The sequence below is a fragment of the Lygodium microphyllum genome, chromosome 24, assembly GCF_053477565.2.
Source record: "Lygodium microphyllum isolate KBCC chromosome 24, Lygodium_microphyllum_v1.1.10, whole genome shotgun sequence".
Classification (NCBI taxonomy): Eukaryota; Viridiplantae; Streptophyta; class Polypodiopsida; order Schizaeales; family Lygodiaceae; genus Lygodium; species Lygodium microphyllum.
In genome coordinates this window covers 125,258,793-125,278,283 of record NC_141158.1, presented here as the reverse complement: position 1 = coordinate 125,278,283, position 19,491 = coordinate 125,258,793, and positions in this window count along the sequence as shown.

Below are 19,491 nucleotides of genomic sequence, written 5' to 3'. Positions count from 1 at the left end.
GTTTAGATACTTCAAAAGTACTTAGCTTAACAGGCCAAATACTAAGAAAAACTAGATTCTAGGTCAATGCGAGGCCTATTGGAGTCTAATTACTTGAGATCATCTCGCACTTATCTTATCAAGTATTTATATGTTATGCCTATAACATGTTTGATATATGAGGATACATTTCTATCTGCCTCATGACTTGACTAAGAGCTAGTACAAGAAATTAATCGTAAGGGTTAAAACTAAGATATCTTGAGATCCGTCGGATAACGATGACTTTTGCTAATCCAAACTCAGGGTTGGGTTATCAATCAAGGTAAGTGACCTATAGAACTTACATCATGAATAGTGTTTGTACCCTTAACATATACCCTGGCCGAAGGAAGAAAGTGTTAAGAGCATTTTTGCATAATATTGCTCTTAGATCCCAAGGGGAAGAGCAATTATGCAATGGGAAATATTATTTCATCTACTCTTGCATTGTTTTGGAAAGAATGCAATTGGTTTTATTGGTTGATCAAACAATATCCTAAATGCTTTTACATTCAACTGGTTGTTAGTTGTTGTTTGGATGATTATTCCAAGTGCTTGTGATTTATGGTAAATGCATGGCAAGGGTCTGTGATGACAAGACGCCATGGGAATAAAGGAACGTTTTCTTGGAAAATGATATTAGGCTGAATGCCTTGTTTGTGCTTGATTCTTAAAGGATTTAATTAAGGAAGGATATATTGTACGGGTGGATCACCTCCATGGTCGCACCGCGTATTAACCCGAGAGGGCACTGCTCGATTCATGGGCCGAAGGTCGAGCGGTGAAAAGGCCAACCACGGGAATGATGTTTCGCTCCTAGACAGCTTGCGGGTCAGTTGGAGCTCTGGACACCCCTTGCTAGGTCTAGAATGGAGTTAAAGACCTCCGTGGCCCCCAACATCTGGGCATGTTGGGAGATCCTATTCTAGATAAGGGATTGAGTTTTGGTGCCATGTGAATTGGACCAGTCACTTCTGCAGGGCAGAAGGGATACTTCTGTCGGACAGAAGCGAAACATAATTTCTCCTGTATGGGCGGGAGACAAAGATTAACTTGAAGATAAGTTAAGGAACTTGTTTGATCTTGTTTGTCAATAGATTGCTTTGCTCTGTTTTCGTGTCTGTGCTATAATTTGCGCGAACGAACCTTGTTCCCTAAAAGGCTTAATTAATGAAGCTGATTTTAAGTGTCACACATAAATTGTTGAGATATCGAGCTCCACTCGTAATACGCCAGGGTGACCGTTGTGTATTTATGTCACCGACTTGTCAGTTGAGCAGACGCGGTTGGTACACCGCCCATGAATAATAGCTACATGATAGCTATCCTTATCTACTCTAGTTCGTGGCTTAGTTAGTATGCCACCTTAGTTAGTTGAGTTTGGTTTGAGACCCATATATAGGGTTCTTCTATTTCTCTGTACTTGAGTTCTTTTGGCTTACACAACTAAGGAGAGGAAAACTGTTTTCAGCCTCCACCTCTGTGTGTATTCCCCCATTGTGCAAGCAAGAAAGCTACAAGTGAGACTCCTTCCTTCTCTCCCACAATCTTGACATGGTATTAGAGCCTTGTTCGTGGTAAGGAGCTCAAGAAAGCAAGCCAAGCTCGCGGTGATTTGGTAAGAGGAGCAATGTTGCTTTCATTTTCTGTTTTGGGAGCAGATCTCTGCAGGTAGTACAGCCGAAAATTGCAAGAGTGCATTGTCTCAGGTTGAGACGCCCTTCGCGGTGAAGCAAGAGGGCAGTACATGCTGCGGGGCAGGGCTTTAGCCCTTGGCGACCTTGTTTTTTTTATTTGAGGCCATTTCGGGGCCTGTTTTGGAGGCGGAAGTTTTCTGCACGCACTCAGGAAAAGGCCCAGTTGTAGGGCTTTAGCCCTTGGCGACCTTGTTTTTTTGATTTGAGGCCATTTCGGGGCCTGTTTTGGAGGCGAAAGTTTTCTGCACGCGCTCAGGAAAAGGCCCAGTTTTATGCTGTGCAGCCACTGTTCTACAAGTCGGTGAAAAGTTACTGTAGAAATTGCATCGTATGCTTGTGGCAGAGACATTGGGAGTTACAGAATCATCCCTGTTGCCTGTTGATGCAAAATCATCACTAGGAAGTGACTGTGTGGTCAAATACCACTTTCATCAGTTTTGCAGATTTGCCTTTGTGAGGCTGAAGCTGCGTTCTTTGCAGTGACAGAAATTTTTGCAGTGTTCTGTAATGGCATCTGATTCTCTCTCACAGATTGTCACTGAAAAGCTTGACAAGAACAACTTCCAAGCATGGAAGTTTAGAATGACGAATTTCCTTATGGGAAAAGGATATTGGGAATTTGTTGCAGGAAATGAAGAAGAACCAGTTCTTCCTGATGTTCCCAATCAACAGCAAATGCACGCATTTAAAGCATGGCATGAGAGAGCCAGGAAAGTTATGTACTGGCTGTCTATCAGCATTTCAGACTCTATGATTGTGCATATTCAAGATGCAAGTACGCCAAAGGAGGCATGGGATACTTTGTCAAAAATGTATAGCACAAATACGCAAGCCAGAAAAATGCAGCTCAAGCAAGAGTTGCATAATGTGCAAAGAAAAAATATGAGCATCAATGACTACCACATGAAGGTGAAGAAGATTGCAGATGCACTTGCTTCCATTGGGTTGCCAGTGGAAGATGATGATTTAGTTTCTGTGACCTTGAATGGTCTAGGAAAGGATTATGCACAGTTCCGAACATCCATTTCCGTCCGTGAAAGATTTCCTGATTTTGAGGAGTTGATTGCTCTTCTAATTTCTGAGTTACTCAAATGCTGGAAGAGGTAGAGGCAGAGGTAGAGGAGGCCGATATGGAGACCGTGGTAGAAATCAGAATATGCAGCAAACTCAAGAAAACCAGTCCTATGGAGGAGGACGTGGTAACTCTAGAGGCAGGGGGAGCCAAAGAGGTCGTGGTGGATGGCAAAGAGGCCAAAATGCAAACAGTAATGTTGAATGCTACTACTGTGGTAAAATGGGTCATATGGCTAAAAACTGCTATAAAAAGCAGAATGACATCATGAATGGAAAACTGCAACAAGGGAATTATGCATCTTCTAGCAGACAGGGTGATGACAGAAATGAGCACTTGTTTATGGTGCAGCACATGAACAATTCTGTGACAAGTGCAGAAGAAAGCAATGATGCATGGTATGTTGACTCAGGTGCATCAAACCACATGACAGCTCATGCAGAATGGATGGAGGATGCAAGAAAAATGGAAAAACCAGGATTTGTGGAGACTGGTGATGATACTGCACATCCTATTGTGCAGATTGGAAAAATTCCTTTGTCTATGCAGGATGGGAAAAAGAAATACCTGTCCGATGTATTTCATGTCCCGAATATCACCGAGAATCTGGTTTCTGTTCAACGTCGAATGGTTGAGCAGGGCTTGCAGGTCAGATTCAATCCTCATGGATGCTTTGTTGAGGATATGAAAAATAAAGGTCGCTTGATAGCAAAAGGAAAGAAGAAGGGCAGAATGTTTACATTGGATGCAGACATGTCTGAATTGAGTGCAACAATGTTTGCACATGGGACCGGTGTAGTTGCAGATATTGATATCCGGCATAAACGCATTGGTCATGTTAATGTACAGCGACTTAAATCAATGCAGACTCAAAATATTGTTGCAGGTTTGCCTAAATTCAAGGTTGCAGAAATGCATAAGGTATGTGAAGCCTGTCAGTTTGGAAAACAGGCAAGGAAACCATTTCCTAGACATGTTCAAGAGAGCGAGAATCCATTGCAATTAATCCACTCTGATGTGTGGACTACTAAAGCTGCATCTCTTGGAGGCTGTCATTATTTTGTCACTTTTATTGATGACTATAGCAGAAAAGTTTGGGTGTATTTTATGAAAAAGAAAAGTGAAGTTTTTGGGCATTTCAAAACCCTTAAAGCTATGGTTGAAAAAGAAACAGGCCTGCAAATAAAATGCCTAAGGTCAGATGGAGGGGAAGAGTACCTCTCAAATGAGTTTGCAAGGTTCCTGCAGGAGCATGGCATAAAGCAGCAATATTCATGCAGTCATACCCCAGAACAAAATGGAATCGCAGAAAGGAAAAACAGGCATATTGGAGAGGTATCTCGTGCCATGCTCAATGAAAAAGACTTGCCAGATTTTTATTGGGCTGAAGCAGTTGCTACAGCAGTCTACATAATGAACAGGACACCCACTGCAGCAATACATGGAATGACTCCAGAGGAGAGGTATACCGGTAGGAAACCAGATATTTCTCATTTGAAAATTTTTGGTTGCATTGCCTATGTACATGTGCCATATGAGTTGAGATCCAAGTTGGATCCAAAAGCTGAGAAGTGCATCTTTATTGGTTACTCTCTGCAGCAAAAAGGGTAGAGATGCTATAACCCTTCTACTCGTAAGTTTACAGTGAGCAGAGATGTTGTTTTTTATGAGATGAGTAGCTGGTGTAAACCAGTAAATGTGATTGATGATGTAGATGCACAAAATGGTAATGCTGCACAGAATTCACAGCAGCAGTCACAAAATATTAGTGGACCTGGAGCGTCCTCTAGCAGTGGTTCACATTCTTCGCCATGGACAGGCAGATTGAGATCAAAAGAATCTTCTCAAAGTAATGCAGACAGTGGTATGCAGGTATCACGAAAAGGAAAAGAGAAGGTTGATCGGCCCATGTTTGATGTGAATGCAGGTCACTCTTATGTGGATGGTGAATCCAGTGGCTCAGAACAGAGCATTGATGATGAGTTGGGTATTCCTTCTATTGTTACACCTGGAGTAAGGAAGACCAGGGATGTTTTGAGAGCACCTGGGAGTGAACCTACTTTGCGCAAGTCTACGAGAGCTAGGTATCCTGTGGATAGGCTGAAATATGATGGATTTACAGCCATTCACTATGCATATATGGTCAAAGTGATACAGGAACCGGAACCCACTTCTTTTGAGCAAGCCATGGGAAAAGAAAAATGGGAGAAAGCCGTGGATGAAGAAATGGATGCCTTGGAAGCAAATGCTACATGGGAATTGGTACCTTTGCCTAAAGGTAAAAATGCAATTGGCTGTAAGTGGGTTTATAAGGTGAAGCACAATGCAGATGGTTCTGTGAACAGATACAAGGCAAGATTAGTAGTCAAGGGGTATGCATAAACATATGGCATTGACTATGAAGAAACATTCAGTCCGGTTGCAAGGATGGCAACCGTAAGAGCAGTCATTGCTATGGCTGCATCAAAGGGATGGTCTTTACATCAGATGGATGTAAAGAATGCCTTCTTGCACGGTGATTTGCAAGAAGAGGTCTATATGGAGCAACCACCAGGTTAGGTGCATGCTGTTCATCCTGAGCTTGTTTGCAGGTTGAAGAAAGCCTTGTATGGCTTGAAGCAAGCACCTAGAGCATGGTCTGACAAGATAGGACAGTATCTTGTCACTATTGGCTTTCAGATTTCCAAGGCAAATTTCTCACTTTATGTGAGAAAAACAGAGAAAGGTATTATGCTACTTGTCATTTATGTTGATGATTTGATTGTGGCAGGTGACAGTGATGAAGATATCCTTCATGTGAAAATGCTATTGAAGCAGAAGTTTGAAATGAAGGATTTGGGAGAGCTGCGTTATTTCTTGGGTATTGAGGTGATTAGATCACCAAGTGGGATACAGCTCTTGCAGAGGCAGTATGGATTGGACATGCTGTCCAAATATGGGATGACAGGCTGTAAGCCTATTTCGGTTCCTTTGGAGCAGAATGTGAAGCTGAGCACAGATGCAGGTGAGCTTCTAGAAGACCCTACTATGTACAGACGCATAGTAGGAAGCTTGATTTATATGACTATTACCAGGCCAGATTTGAGCTATGCTGTTGGATTGGTAAGTCAGTTTATGCAGGCTCCAAGGAAACCACATTTGGATGCAGCTAGACGCATACTCAGGTATGTGAAGTCCACATTACAGTATGGACTATTTTATGAGACTGGGGTTCAGATACAGTTGCATGGATACACTGATGCTGATTGGGCTGGTAGTATTTCCGATAGACGATCTACCAGTGGATATGTGTTCTCTTTTGGGAGTGATGCAGTCACTTGGAGCAGCAAGAAACAGCCTACAGTTGCCTTGTCGAGCACAGAGGCTGAGTACAGGGGTGCAGCAATGGCTGCATGTGAGGTAGCTTGGTTGCATAAGCTACTTTATGATATGCATCACTCTACAGATGGACCAGTTGTCATTTATTGTGACAACATGAGTAGTATACACTTGGCAAATAACCCAGTCTATCATGCTAGAACAAAGCACATTGAGGTGCATTATCACTATGTGTGAGAGAGGTGTTTTACTAGGTCTTATTGATCTAGTTTATGTCAGCACAGAGGATCAGGTAGCTGACATATTCACGAAGGCATTGGGCGCGCAGAGAAGCTACGCAAGTTCAGAGACCTACTTGGTGTGCAGGAATTGGGATTGAGCTCGAGGGGGAGTGTTGAGATATCGAGCTCCACTCGTGATACGCCAGGGTGACCGTTGTGTATTTATGTCACCGACTTGTCAGTTGAGCAGACGCGGTTGGTACACCGCCCATGAATAATAGCTACATGATAGCTATCCTTATCTACTCTAGTTCGTGGCTCAGTTAGTATGCCACCTTAGTTAGTTGAGTTTGGTTTGAGACCCATATATAGGGTTCTTCTATTTCTTTGTACTTGAGTTCTTTTGGCTTACACAACTAAGAAGAGAAGAATTGTTTTCAGCCTCCACCTCTGTGTGTATTCCCCAATTGTGCAAGCAAGAAAGCTACAAGTGAGACTCCTTCCTTCTCTCCCACAATCTTGACATAAATGTGGTAGGACCTAATTAGAAAACTAAAGCTATTAAGGGAAGCGGGTGGGCGGAACCCCCGACGGGTCCGTCCTATGGGCAGGGTGGTCCCAGAGAACTGGGAGGCTTCTCACAAGTTTGTATCGTCATTCGACCTTTAGGTATTGATAGGTTAGAACCCGATTCGTGCCGTTTTAGGGGACCGGAATGGGACTATGCCCTATGGGCAGAGAGGTTGAGCAACGCATCCCTCTCGTTTCCCATTCTCTTTGAACCAAGTGCGGCATAGATCTGCTTCGGGTTGGGTATCTCTGCGTAAAGTAGGATGCCCAATACCCGACGCTAGAATGCTAACAGGAGACCTTGACAACTAGGAACCCAAATTTCAGGTCGATCCTGGTGGGTTCGGTCGTGAACGTTCCGTTGCGAGGCGGATTCGGGAAACCCTAGGCGACAAAACTCGGAACATTCCTTGGGAGTGCCGGGCAGCGACGCTTAGATTCGTTTCTCGATAGACCGCCAAAAGAGTGCCTGGAAAGCCGATGGGCGGGCACCTCACGGTCGGTATCACAGCGAAATTTTGTAATGATACGTGATTGATTAATGTATGGTTCGTAGACATATCCGAAACAAAATAATCTAAGCAGTATGGCTTGATTGTTAGGCACCTTCTGCACCCACGAATGTTGACATGCAAGAGAAGAAATTCCTTCTCAAGCAAATTAAGGTACCCGAGTTTGATGGAGAAGGGATGGACATTGCAGCAGAGGCAGAGATATGGATCGAGTCGATGGATGACTGTTTCTTTGCTTCGGGAACTGCCTCTACCAATCAAGCAATGATAGACAAACTTAAGTTAGTTGGCCAGGCTCGATTACGGTGGAAGCAATGGTGCAAAGATGAAGGTGTTTCTGAAGCCGCTGTTACTTGGGTTCAGCTGAAAGACGCTGTACGCAGACGATACCTTCCGCCAAACTACCAGACTTGGAAGATGAATGAACTCTTCAGGCTAAAGCAACTAGGATTAACTTTGGAAGCTTACTACTCAAAGTTTGTAACCCTACTGAAATACGCACCACCTATGGATATTGCGCAGCACCAAGTATCCAAGTTTTGCCATGGCCTAAACACTCCTCTGAACCACCGTCTTGAAGCAATGCGTCCAACAGACTTGCAAGACGCATTACTCCGAGCGAATCCAATCGTCGAAGAATTTAAATCGGAAAATTTTAGTAAAGATGACTCCCGAGATCTGGGTAAGAGATGCCATACATGTGGAGAGATAGGGCACATCCGTAGGAGATGTCCCTACCGTCAATGTTTCCATTGCAATGAGCTAGGACATGTCCAAGTAGACTGCGCTGACTTAAGTCCAAAAGATACGGAGTCTCCAAGAAAACGAAGTTACACAAGTGCAGTCTTCGGATATATAGAGGAATCATATGAAGACGAATACTTAGAACCTACTACACCACTTTAGGATTATTAGAAATCCTAGAAATTTTGTCGACATGAAATACAACTTGTATTGGAATAAACTTTACTCTTGTAACTACAGTTAACTTGAGTAATATGAGTTGCGTCTATTTTGAGCCTAGAACTTGCAAATGATTAGAGATACTCTGGCAAGGAATGATAGTCATAATGTGCAATGAATTTCTCTTAAGTCATTTCTTCTCAACTGATATAGATTGGGTCTTACCAGAATGTCGAAGCTTGGAAGTATTCTTTGGCATTACAAGCAAAGCCAATTGTCCATGGAGCTCAGTCCCGAACTAAGGGCAGGACAATCTGGAAATGTAGTTTCCAAGGTAAAGGACCACTCCAATCTGCTAAAAGAATCCTAGAACACTTTGGTCTAAAGAAGAAAATCTTACTAAGGACAACCAAAAATCCTGTGACCACAAGTGATAAAGCTCCGCGCTGTTTCTATTGCAGGGAGTTAGGTCATTTCAAAAGGGAATGTCCAAAGCACCCTAAACACCGATGCTCTGAGTGTCACAACATCGGACATAACTATATCAATTGTCCCCACGGAACTCGAAGAGAACTCGAGCTTACAAGAAATAAGCCGTACAAGCTCCAATGATCTAGAATATACCAAGTGCTTAGGAAAAACCTAGAAGATATCCATGAGATGTAACTACAATAAATTTTCTATTGTAACCAAGACTCAAATATATCAAATACCATAGGTTGTTCTTTTCAAAAGATCGTATGTCTGTGAGAGGTCAGAGTAGCGCAGCAGAAGCGCGGTGTTCCATAACCCACATATTCCAAGATGATACCCCCTGTTTCTCTCGAGATGAGGACATCTCGATTTCTCAAAGGGGAGGAGGATGTAATATCTCCGCACAATAAAAGTTAGTTGGTTGGTTCGTAAGTTAGTTAGTCAATTAATAAGTTAGTAAGATTACTGACTAAAGACTAACTAAGGTAAAAACTAAGTAACATTAACTATTGATAATTTTCATTTAATTTAAAATATTTTATTTAGAAAAATCAAGAGTCGTAAATTCGATACTTTTCTCGAATTGGCAAAGACCGTAGATACCCTTCACGTAAATTACAACGTGAACGAGACTTATGAGTTATATTAATCACTAAGTTCATGTGTATAGTTTGGAAGGTCCAAAAATATTAGATTTTGGGCAAAGCTAGTATATTTTAGATATTATCCTTAAAAAACGATACGGAACTAGATGCCATTTAAAAGAAAAGACAAGTGATATTTTAGTGAGTTTGAAGATTTTATAAAATAAAAAATAAAGAAAAGTGACTGGCGAAATCGCGCGCGCCGTGATCGCAGTTTACAGGCAGCAGACAGCGCTTCGAACAGAGAAAAGAAGAAGGAGCGAACTGAGAGCTTTCTAAGCAAGTGTCTTGGAGTTTTACCCCCCTTTCGGAGCCAATGGAACCATCAGATTTATGATCTGAGCATCAGATAACTGATCTTTCCAAGATCCCCCTCCATAAAGAGCTCTACTTCTCAACCACAAGCCCTCTTCTCTAATTCGCTATAAATATGAGGCATGGGAGAGGCATAGAAAGCAGAAGGAGACCCCGAGAGGCTGCAAGAGAGAGGTAGAGAGGAGGATACTCCTCCAAGAGATTGTGAGGAAGAGCTCGAAAGAGAGCTTGAGAGAGAGAGAGAGAGAGAGAGAGAGAGAGAGAGAGAAGAGTCACCCCGAGAGGCTGCAAGGAAGAGAGTTGGCTCAATTCCCTCTATCTCGATCCTTGACTTAACCATGTTCTCTTACGCTCTCCCATCTTGAATCTACTCCACCTTCTTAATCTCTTGAGTCTACCTGCGGACGATGGCCTCCAAGCGAAGAATGTCGCGTGCGGATGACAATCCCGCAACCAACAACAAGGCTTCGAGCAAGGGCATCACTGTCAATCCAACTATAGTTCCGGTTGTAAGTAATGTATTTTCAAGTTGATAGATGCTTGCTTTGATTCTCGTATGAGATACGTTAAGCCCATACTATTGCACGAGTATAGGTCATGGGAAAGGATAAATTTCATCTCGCTTACTCGGAAGATGGAGTTTGTGAAGTGCATATATCAAGGGAAGATAATTGCACCTAGTCACATATGACTTATTTGCTAGTAGAGCAATTACAAGGAAGAATTAGTCAAGCGTTATGAATGGCATAGTCGTCAAAAGAACGACATTAAAAGATTGGGCATAGAAATGCTAGATTAAAGTATAGTCAAGGGTTATAGATAGCATAATTGCTAAAAGAATATGACATTAAGAATCATGAATGGAGAAGTACTAGTTTAAAGTTTAGATACTTCAAAAGTACTTAGCTTAACAGGCCAAATACTAAGAAAAACTAGATTCTAGGTCAATGCGAGGCCTATTGGAGTCTAATTACTTGAGATCATCTCGCACTTATCTTATCAAGTATTTATATGTTATGCCTATAACATGTTTGATATATGAGGATACATTTCTATCTGCCTCATGACTTGACTAAGAGCTAGTACAAGAAATTAATCGTAAGGGTTAAAACTAAGATATCTTGAGATCCGTCGGATAACGATGACTTTTGCTAATCCAAACTCAGGGTTGGGTTATCAATCAAGGTAAGTGACCTATAGAACTTACATCATGAATAGTGTTTGTACCCTTAACATATACCCTGGCCGAAGGAAGAAAGTGTTAAGAGCATTTTTGCATAATATTGCTCTTAGATCCCAAGGGGAAGAGCAATTATGCAATGGGAAATATTATTTCATCTACTCTTGCATTGTTTTGGAAAGAATGCAATTGGTTTTATTGGTTGATCAAACAATATCCTAAATGCTTTTACATTCAACTGGTTGTTAGTTGTTGTTTGGATGATTATTCCAAGTGCTTGTGATTTATGGTAAATGCATGGCAAGGGTCTGTGATGACAAGACGCCATGGGAATAAAGGAACGTTTTCTTGGAAAATGATATTAGGCTGAATGCCTTGTTTGTGCTTGATTCTTAAAGGATTTAATTAAGGAAGGATATATTGTACGGGTGGATCACCTCCATGGTCGCACCGCGTATTAACCCGAGAGGGCACTGCTCGATTCATGGGCCGAAGGTCGAGCGGTGAAAAGGCCAACCACGGGAATGATGTTTCGCTCCTAGACAGCTTGCGGGTCAGTTGGAGCTCTGGACACCCCTTGCTAGGTCTAGAATGGAGTTAAAGACCTCCGTGGCCCCCAACATCTGGGCATGTTGGGAGATCCTATTCTAGATAAGGGATTGAGTTTTGGTGCCATGTGAATTGGACCAGTCACTTCTGCAGGGCAGAAGGGATACTTCTGTCGGACAGAAGCGAAACATAATTTCTCCTGTATGGGCGGGAGACAAAGATTAACTTGAAGATAAGTTAAGGAACTTGTTTGATCTTGTTTGTCAATAGATTGCTTTGCTCTGTTTTCGTGTCTGTGCTATAATTTGCGCGAACGAACCTTGTTCCCTAAAAGGCTTAATTAATGAAGCTGATTTTAAGTGTCACACATAAATTGTTGAGATATCGAGCTCCACTCGTAATACGCCAGGGTGACCGTTGTGTATTTATGTCACCGACTTGTCAGTTGAGCAGACGCGGTTGGTACACCGCCCATGAATAATAGCTACATGATAGCTATCCTTATCTACTCTAGTTCGTGGCTTAGTTAGTATGCCACCTTAGTTAGTTGAGTTTGGTTTGAGACCCATATATAGGGTTCTTCTATTTCTCTGTACTTGAGTTCTTTTGGCTTACACAACTAAGGAGAGGAAAACTGTTTTCAGCCTCCACCTCTGTGTGTATTCCCCCATTGTGCAAGCAAGAAAGCTACAAGTGAGACTCCTTCCTTCTCTCCCACAATCTTGACATGGTATTAGAGCCTTGTTCGTGGTAAGGAGCTCAAGAAAGCAAGCCAAGCTCGCGGTGATTTGGTAAGAGGAGCAATGTTGCTTTCATTTTCTGTTTTGGGAGCAGATCTCTGCAGGTAGTACAGCCGAAAATTGCAAGAGTGCATTGTCTCAGGTTGAGACGCCCTTCGCGGTGAAGCAAGAGGGCAGTACATGCTGCGGGGCAGGGCTTTAGCCCTTGGCGACCTTGTTTTTTTTATTTGAGGCCATTTCGGGGCCTGTTTTGGAGGCGGAAGTTTTCTGCACGCACTCAGGAAAAGGCCCACCCAGTTGTAGGGCTTTAGCCCTTGGCGACCTTGTTTTTTTGATTTGAGGCCATTTCGGGGCCTGTTTTGGAGGCGAAAGTTTTCTGCACGCGCTCAGGAAAAGGCCCAGTTTTATGCTGTGCAGCCACTGTTCTACAAGTCGGTGAAAAGTTACTGTAGAAATTGCATCGTATGCTTGTGGCAGAGACATTGGGAGTTACAGAATCATCCCTGTTGCCTGTTGATGCAAAATCATCACTAGGAAGTGACTGTGTGGTCAAATACCACTTTCATCAGTTTTGCAGATTTGCCTTTGTGAGGCTGAAGCTGCGTTCTTTGCAGTGACAGAAATTTTTGCAGTGTTCTGTAATGGCATCTGATTCTCTCTCACAGATTGTCACTGAAAAGCTTGACAAGAACAACTTCCAAGCATGGAAGTTTAGAATGACGAATTTCCTTATGGGAAAAGGATATTGGGAATTTGTTGCAGGAAATGAAGAAGAACCAGTTCTTCCTGATGTTCCCAATCAACAGCAAATGCACGCATTTAAAGCATGGCATGAGAGAGCCAGGAAAGTTATGTACTGGCTGTCTATCAGCATTTCAGACTCTATGATTGTGCATATTCAAGATGCAAGTACGCCAAAGGAGGCATGGGATACTTTGTCAAAAATGTATAGCACAAATACGCAAGCCAGAAAAATGCAGCTCAAGCAAGAGTTGCATAATGTGCAAAGAAAAAATATGAGCATCAATGACTACCACATGAAGGTGAAGAAGATTGCAGATGCACTTGCTTCCATTGGGTTGCCAGTGGAAGATGATGATTTAGTTTCTGTGACCTTGAATGGTCTAGGAAAGGATTATGCACAGTTCCGAACATCCATTTCCGTCCGTGAAAGATTTCCTGATTTTGAGGAGTTGATTGCTCTTCTAATTTCTGAGTTACTCAAATGCTGGAAGAGGTAGAGGCAGAGGTAGAGGAGGCCGATATGGAGACCGTGGTAGAAATCAGAATATGCAGCAAACTCAAGAAAACCAGTCCTATGGAGGAGGACGTGGTAACTCTAGAGGCAGGGGGAGCCAAAGAGGTCGTGGTGGATGGCAAAGAGGCCAAAATGCAAACAGTAATGTTGAATGCTACTACTGTGGTAAAATGGGTCATATGGCTAAAAACTGCTATAAAAAGCAGAATGACATCATGAATGGAAAACTGCAACAAGGGAATTATGCATCTTCTAGCAGACAGGGTGATGACAGAAATGAGCACTTGTTTATGGTGCAGCACATGAACAATTCTGTGACAAGTGCAGAAGAAAGCAATGATGCATGGTATGTTGACTCAGGTGCATCAAACCACATGACAGCTCATGCAGAATGGATGGAGGATGCAAGAAAAATGGAAAAACCAGGATTTGTGGAGACTGGTGATGATACTGCACATCCTATTGTGCAGATTGGAAAAATTCCTTTGTCTATGCAGGATGGGAAAAAGAAATACCTGTCCGATGTATTTCATGTCCCGAATATCACCGAGAATCTGGTTTCTGTTCAACGTCGAATGGTTGAGCAGGGCTTGCAGGTCAGATTCAATCCTCATGGATGCTTTGTTGAGGATATGAAAAATAAAGGTCGCTTGATAGCAAAAGGAAAGAAGAAGGGCAGAATGTTTACATTGGATGCAGACATGTCTGAATTGAGTGCAACAATGTTTGCACATGGGACCGGTGTAGTTGCAGATATTGATATCCGGCATAAACGCATTGGTCATGTTAATGTACAGCGACTTAAATCAATGCAGACTCAAAATATTGTTGCAGGTTTGCCTAAATTCAAGGTTGCAGAAATGCATAAGGTATGTGAAGCCTGTCAGTTTGGAAAACAGGCAAGGAAACCATTTCCTAGACATGTTCAAGAGAGCGAGAATCCATTGCAATTAATCCACTCTGATGTGTGGACTACTAAAGCTGCATCTCTTGGAGGCTGTCATTATTTTGTCACTTTTATTGATGACTATAGCAGAAAAGTTTGGGTGTATTTTATGAAAAAGAAAAGTGAAGTTTTTGGGCATTTCAAAACCCTTAAAGCTATGGTTGAAAAAGAAACAGGCCTGCAAATAAAATGCCTAAGGTCAGATGGAGGGGAAGAGTACCTCTCAAATGAGTTTGCAAGGTTCCTGCAGGAGCATGGCATAAAGCAGCAATATTCATGCAGTCATACCCCAGAACAAAATGGAATCGCAGAAAGGAAAAACAGGCATATTGGAGAGGTATCTCGTGCCATGCTCAATGAAAAAGACTTGCCAGATTTTTATTGGGCTGAAGCAGTTGCTACAGCAGTCTACATAATGAACAGGACACCCACTGCAGCAATACATGGAATGACTCCAGAGGAGAGGTATACCGGTAGGAAACCAGATATTTCTCATTTGAAAATTTTTGGTTGCATTGCCTATGTACATGTGCCATATGAGTTGAGATCCAAGTTGGATCCAAAAGCTGAGAAGTGCATCTTTATTGGTTACTCTCTGCAGCAAAAAGGGTAGAGATGCTATAACCCTTCTACTCGTAAGTTTACAGTGAGCAGAGATGTTGTTTTTTATGAGATGAGTAGCTGGTGTAAACCAGTAAATGTGATTGATGATGTAGATGCACAAAATGGTAATGCTGCACAGAATTCACAGCAGCAGTCACAAAATATTAGTGGACCTGGAGCGTCCTCTAGCAGTGGTTCACATTCTTCGCCATGGACAGGCAGATTGAGATCAAAAGAATCTTCTCAAAGTAATGCAGACAGTTGCAGGTATCACGAAAAGGAAAAGAGAAGGTTGATCGGCCCATGTTTGATGTGAATGCAGGTCACTCTTATGTGGATGGTGAATCCAGTGGCTCAGAACAGAGCATTGATGATGAGTTGGGTATTCCTTCTATTGTTACACCTGGAGTAAGGAAGACCAGGGATGTTTTGAGAGCACCTGGGAGTGAACCTACTTTGCGCAAGTCTACGAGAGCTAGGTATCCTGTGGATAGGCTGAAATATGATGGATTTACAGCCATTCACTATGCATATATGGTCAAAGTGATACAGGAACCGGAACCCACTTCTTTTGAGCAAGCCATGGGAAAAGAAAAATGGGAGAAAGCCGTGGATGAAGAAATGGATGCCTTGGAAGCAAATGCTACATGGGAATTGGTACCTTTGCCTAAAGGTAAAAATGCAATTGGCTGTAAGTGGGTTTATAAGGTGAAGCACAATGCAGATGGTTCTGTGAACAGATACAAGGCAAGATTAGTAGTCAAGGGGTATGCATAAACATATGGCATTGACTATGAAGAAACATTCAGTCCGGTTGCAAGGATGGCAACCGTAAGAGCAGTCATTGCTATGGCTGCATCAAAGGGATGGTCTTTACATCAGATGGATGTAAAGAATGCCTTCTTGCACGGTGATTTGCAAGAAGAGGTCTATATGGAGCAACCACCAGGTTAGGTGCATGCTGTTCATCCTGAGCTTGTTTGCAGGTTGAAGAAAGCCTTGTATGGCTTGAAGCAAGCACCTAGAGCATGGTCTGACAAGATAGGACAGTATCTTGTCACTATTGGCTTTCAGATTTCCAAGGCAAATTTCTCACTTTATGTGAGAAAAACAGAGAAAGGTATTATGCTACTTGTCATTTATGTTGATGATTTGATTGTGGCAGGTGACAGTGATGAAGATATCCTTCATGTGAAAATGCTATTGAAGCAGAAGTTTGAAATGAAGGATTTGGGAGAGCTGCGTTATTTCTTGGGTATTGAGGTGATTAGATCACCAAGTGGGATACAGCTCTTGCAGAGGCAGTATGGATTGGACATGCTGTCCAAATATGGGATGACAGGCTGTAAGCCTATTTCGGTTCCTTTGGAGCAGAATGTGAAGCTGAGCACAGATGCAGGTGAGCTTCTAGAAGACCCTACTATGTACAGACGCATAGTAGGAAGCTTGATTTATATGACTATTACCAGGCCAGATTTGAGCTATGCTGTTGGATTGGTAAGTCAGTTTATGCAGGCTCCAAGGAAACCACATTTGGATGCAGCTAGACGCATACTCAGGTATGTGAAGTCCACATTACAGTATGGACTATTTTATGAGACTGGGGTTCAGATACAGTTGCATGGATACACTGATGCTGATTGGGCTGGTAGTATTTCCGATAGACGATCTACCAGTGGATATGTGTTCTCTTTTGGGAGTGATGCAGTCACTTGGAGCAGCAAGAAACAGCCTACAGTTGCCTTGTCGAGCACAGAGGCTGAGTACAGGGGTGCAGCAATGGCTGCATGTGAGGTAGCTTGGTTGCATAAGCTACTTTATGATATGCATCACTCTACAGATGGACCAGTTGTCATTTATTGTGACAACATGAGTAGTATACACTTGGCAAATAACCCAGTCTATCATGCTAGAACAAAGCACATTGAGGTGCATTATCACTATGTGTGAGAGAGGTGTTTTACTAGGTCTTATTGATCTAGTTTATGTCAGCACAGAGGATCAGGTAGCTGACATATTCACGAAGGCATTGGGCGCGCAGAGAAGCTACGCAAGTTCAGAGACCTACTTGGTGTGCAGGAATTGGGATTGAGCTCGAGGGGGAGTGTTGAGATATCGAGCTCCACTCGTGATACGCCAGGGTGACCGTTGTGTATTTATGTCACCGACTTGTCAGTTGAGCAGACGCGGTTGGTACACCGCCCATGAATAATAGCTACATGATAGCTATCCTTATCTACTCTAGTTCGTGGCTCAGTTAGTATGCCACCTTAGTTAGTTGAGTTTGGTTTGAGACCCATATATAGGGTTCTTCTATTTCTTTGTACTTGAGTTCTTTTGGCTTACACAACTAAGAAGAGAAGAATTGTTTTCAGCCTCCACCTCTGTGTGTATTCCCCAATTGTGCAAGCAAGAAAGCTACAAGTGAGACTCCTTCCTTCTCTCCCACAATCTTGACATAAATGTGGTAGGACCTAATTAGAAAACTAAAGCTATTAAGGGAAGCGGGTGGGCGGAACCCCCGACGGGTCCGTCCTATGGGCAGGGTGGTCCCAGAGAACTGGGAGGCTTCTCACAAGTTTGTATCGTCATTCGACCTTTAGGTATTGATAGGTTAGAACCCGATTCGTGCCGTTTTAGGGGACCGGAATGGGACTATGCCCTATGGGCAGAGAGGTTGAGCAACGCATCCCTCTCGTTTCCCATTCTCTTTGAACCAAGTGCGGCATAGATCTGCTTCGGGTTGGGTATCTCTGCGTAAAGTAGGATGCCCAATACCCGACGCTAGAATGCTAACAGGAGACCTTGACAACTAGGAACCCAAATTTCAGGTCGATCCTGGTGGGTTCGGTCGTGAACGTTCCGTTGCGAGGCGGATTCGGGAAACCCTAGGCGACAAAACTCGGAACATTCCTTGGGAGTGCCGGGCAGCGACGCTTAGATTCGTTTCTCGATAGACCGCCAAAAGAGTGCCTGGAAAGCCGATGGGCGGGCACCTCACGGTCGGTATCACAGCGAAATTTTGTAATGATACGTGATTGATTAATGTATGGTTCGTAGACATATCCGAAACAAAATAATCTAAGCAGTATGGCTTGATTGTTAGGCACCTTCTGCACCCACGAATGTTGACATGCAAGAGAAGAAATTCCTTCTCAAGCAAATTAAGGTACCCGAGTTTGATGGAGAAGGGATGGACATTGCAGCAGAGGCAGAGATATGGATCGAGTCGATGGATGACTGTTTCTTTGCTTCGGGAACTGCCTCTACCAATCAAGCAATGATAGACAAACTTAAGTTAGTTGGCCAGGCTCGATTACGGTGGAAGCAATGGTGCAAAGATGAAGGTGTTTCTGAAGCCGCTGTTACTTGGGTTCAGCTGAAAGACGCTGTACGCAGACGATACCTTCCGCCAAACTACCAGACTTGGAAGATGAATGAACTCTTCAGGCTAAAGCAACTAGGATTAACTTTGGAAGCTTACTACTCAAAGTTTGTAACCCTACTGAAATACGCACCACCTATGGATATTGCGCAGCACCAAGTATCCAAGTTTTGCCATGGCCTAAACACTCCTCTGAACCACCGTCTTGAAGCAATGCGTCCAACAGACTTGCAAGACGCATTACTCCGAGCGAATCCAATCGTCGAAGAATTTAAATCGGAAAATTTTAGTAAAGATGACTCCCGAGATCTGGGTAAGAGATGCCATACATGTGGAGAGATAGGGCACATCCGTAGGAGATGTCCCTACCGTCAATGTTTCCATTGCAATGAGCTAGGACATGTCCAAGTAGACTGCGCTGACTTAAGTCCAAAAGATACGGAGTCTCCAAGAAAACGAAGTTACACAAGTGCAGTCTTCGGATATATAGAGGAATCATATGAAGACGAATACTTAGAACCTACTACACCACTTTAGGATTATTAGAAATCCTAGAAATTTTGTCGACATGAAATACAACTTGTATTGGAATAAACTTTACTCTTGTAACTACAGTTAACTTGAGTAATATGAGTTGCGTCTATTTTGAGCCTAGAACTTGCAAATGATTAGAGATACTCTGGCAAGGAATGATAGTCATAATGTGCAATGAATTTCTCTTAAGTCATTTCTTCTCAACTGATATAGATTGGGTCTTACCAGAATGTCGAAGCTTGGAAGTATTCTTTGGCATTACAAGCAAAGCCAATTGTCCATGGAGCTCAGTCCCGAACTAAGGGCAGGACAATCTGGAAATGTAGTTTCCAAGGTAAAGGACCACTCCAATCTGCTAAAAGAATCCTAGAACACTTTGGTCTAAAGAAGAAAATCTTACTAAGGACAACCAAAAATCCTGTGACCACAAGTGATAAAGCTCCGCGCTGTTTCTATTGCAGGGAGTTAGGTCATTTCAAAAGGGAATGTCCAAAGCACCCTAAACACCGATGCTCTGAGTGTCACAACATCGGACATAACTATATCAAT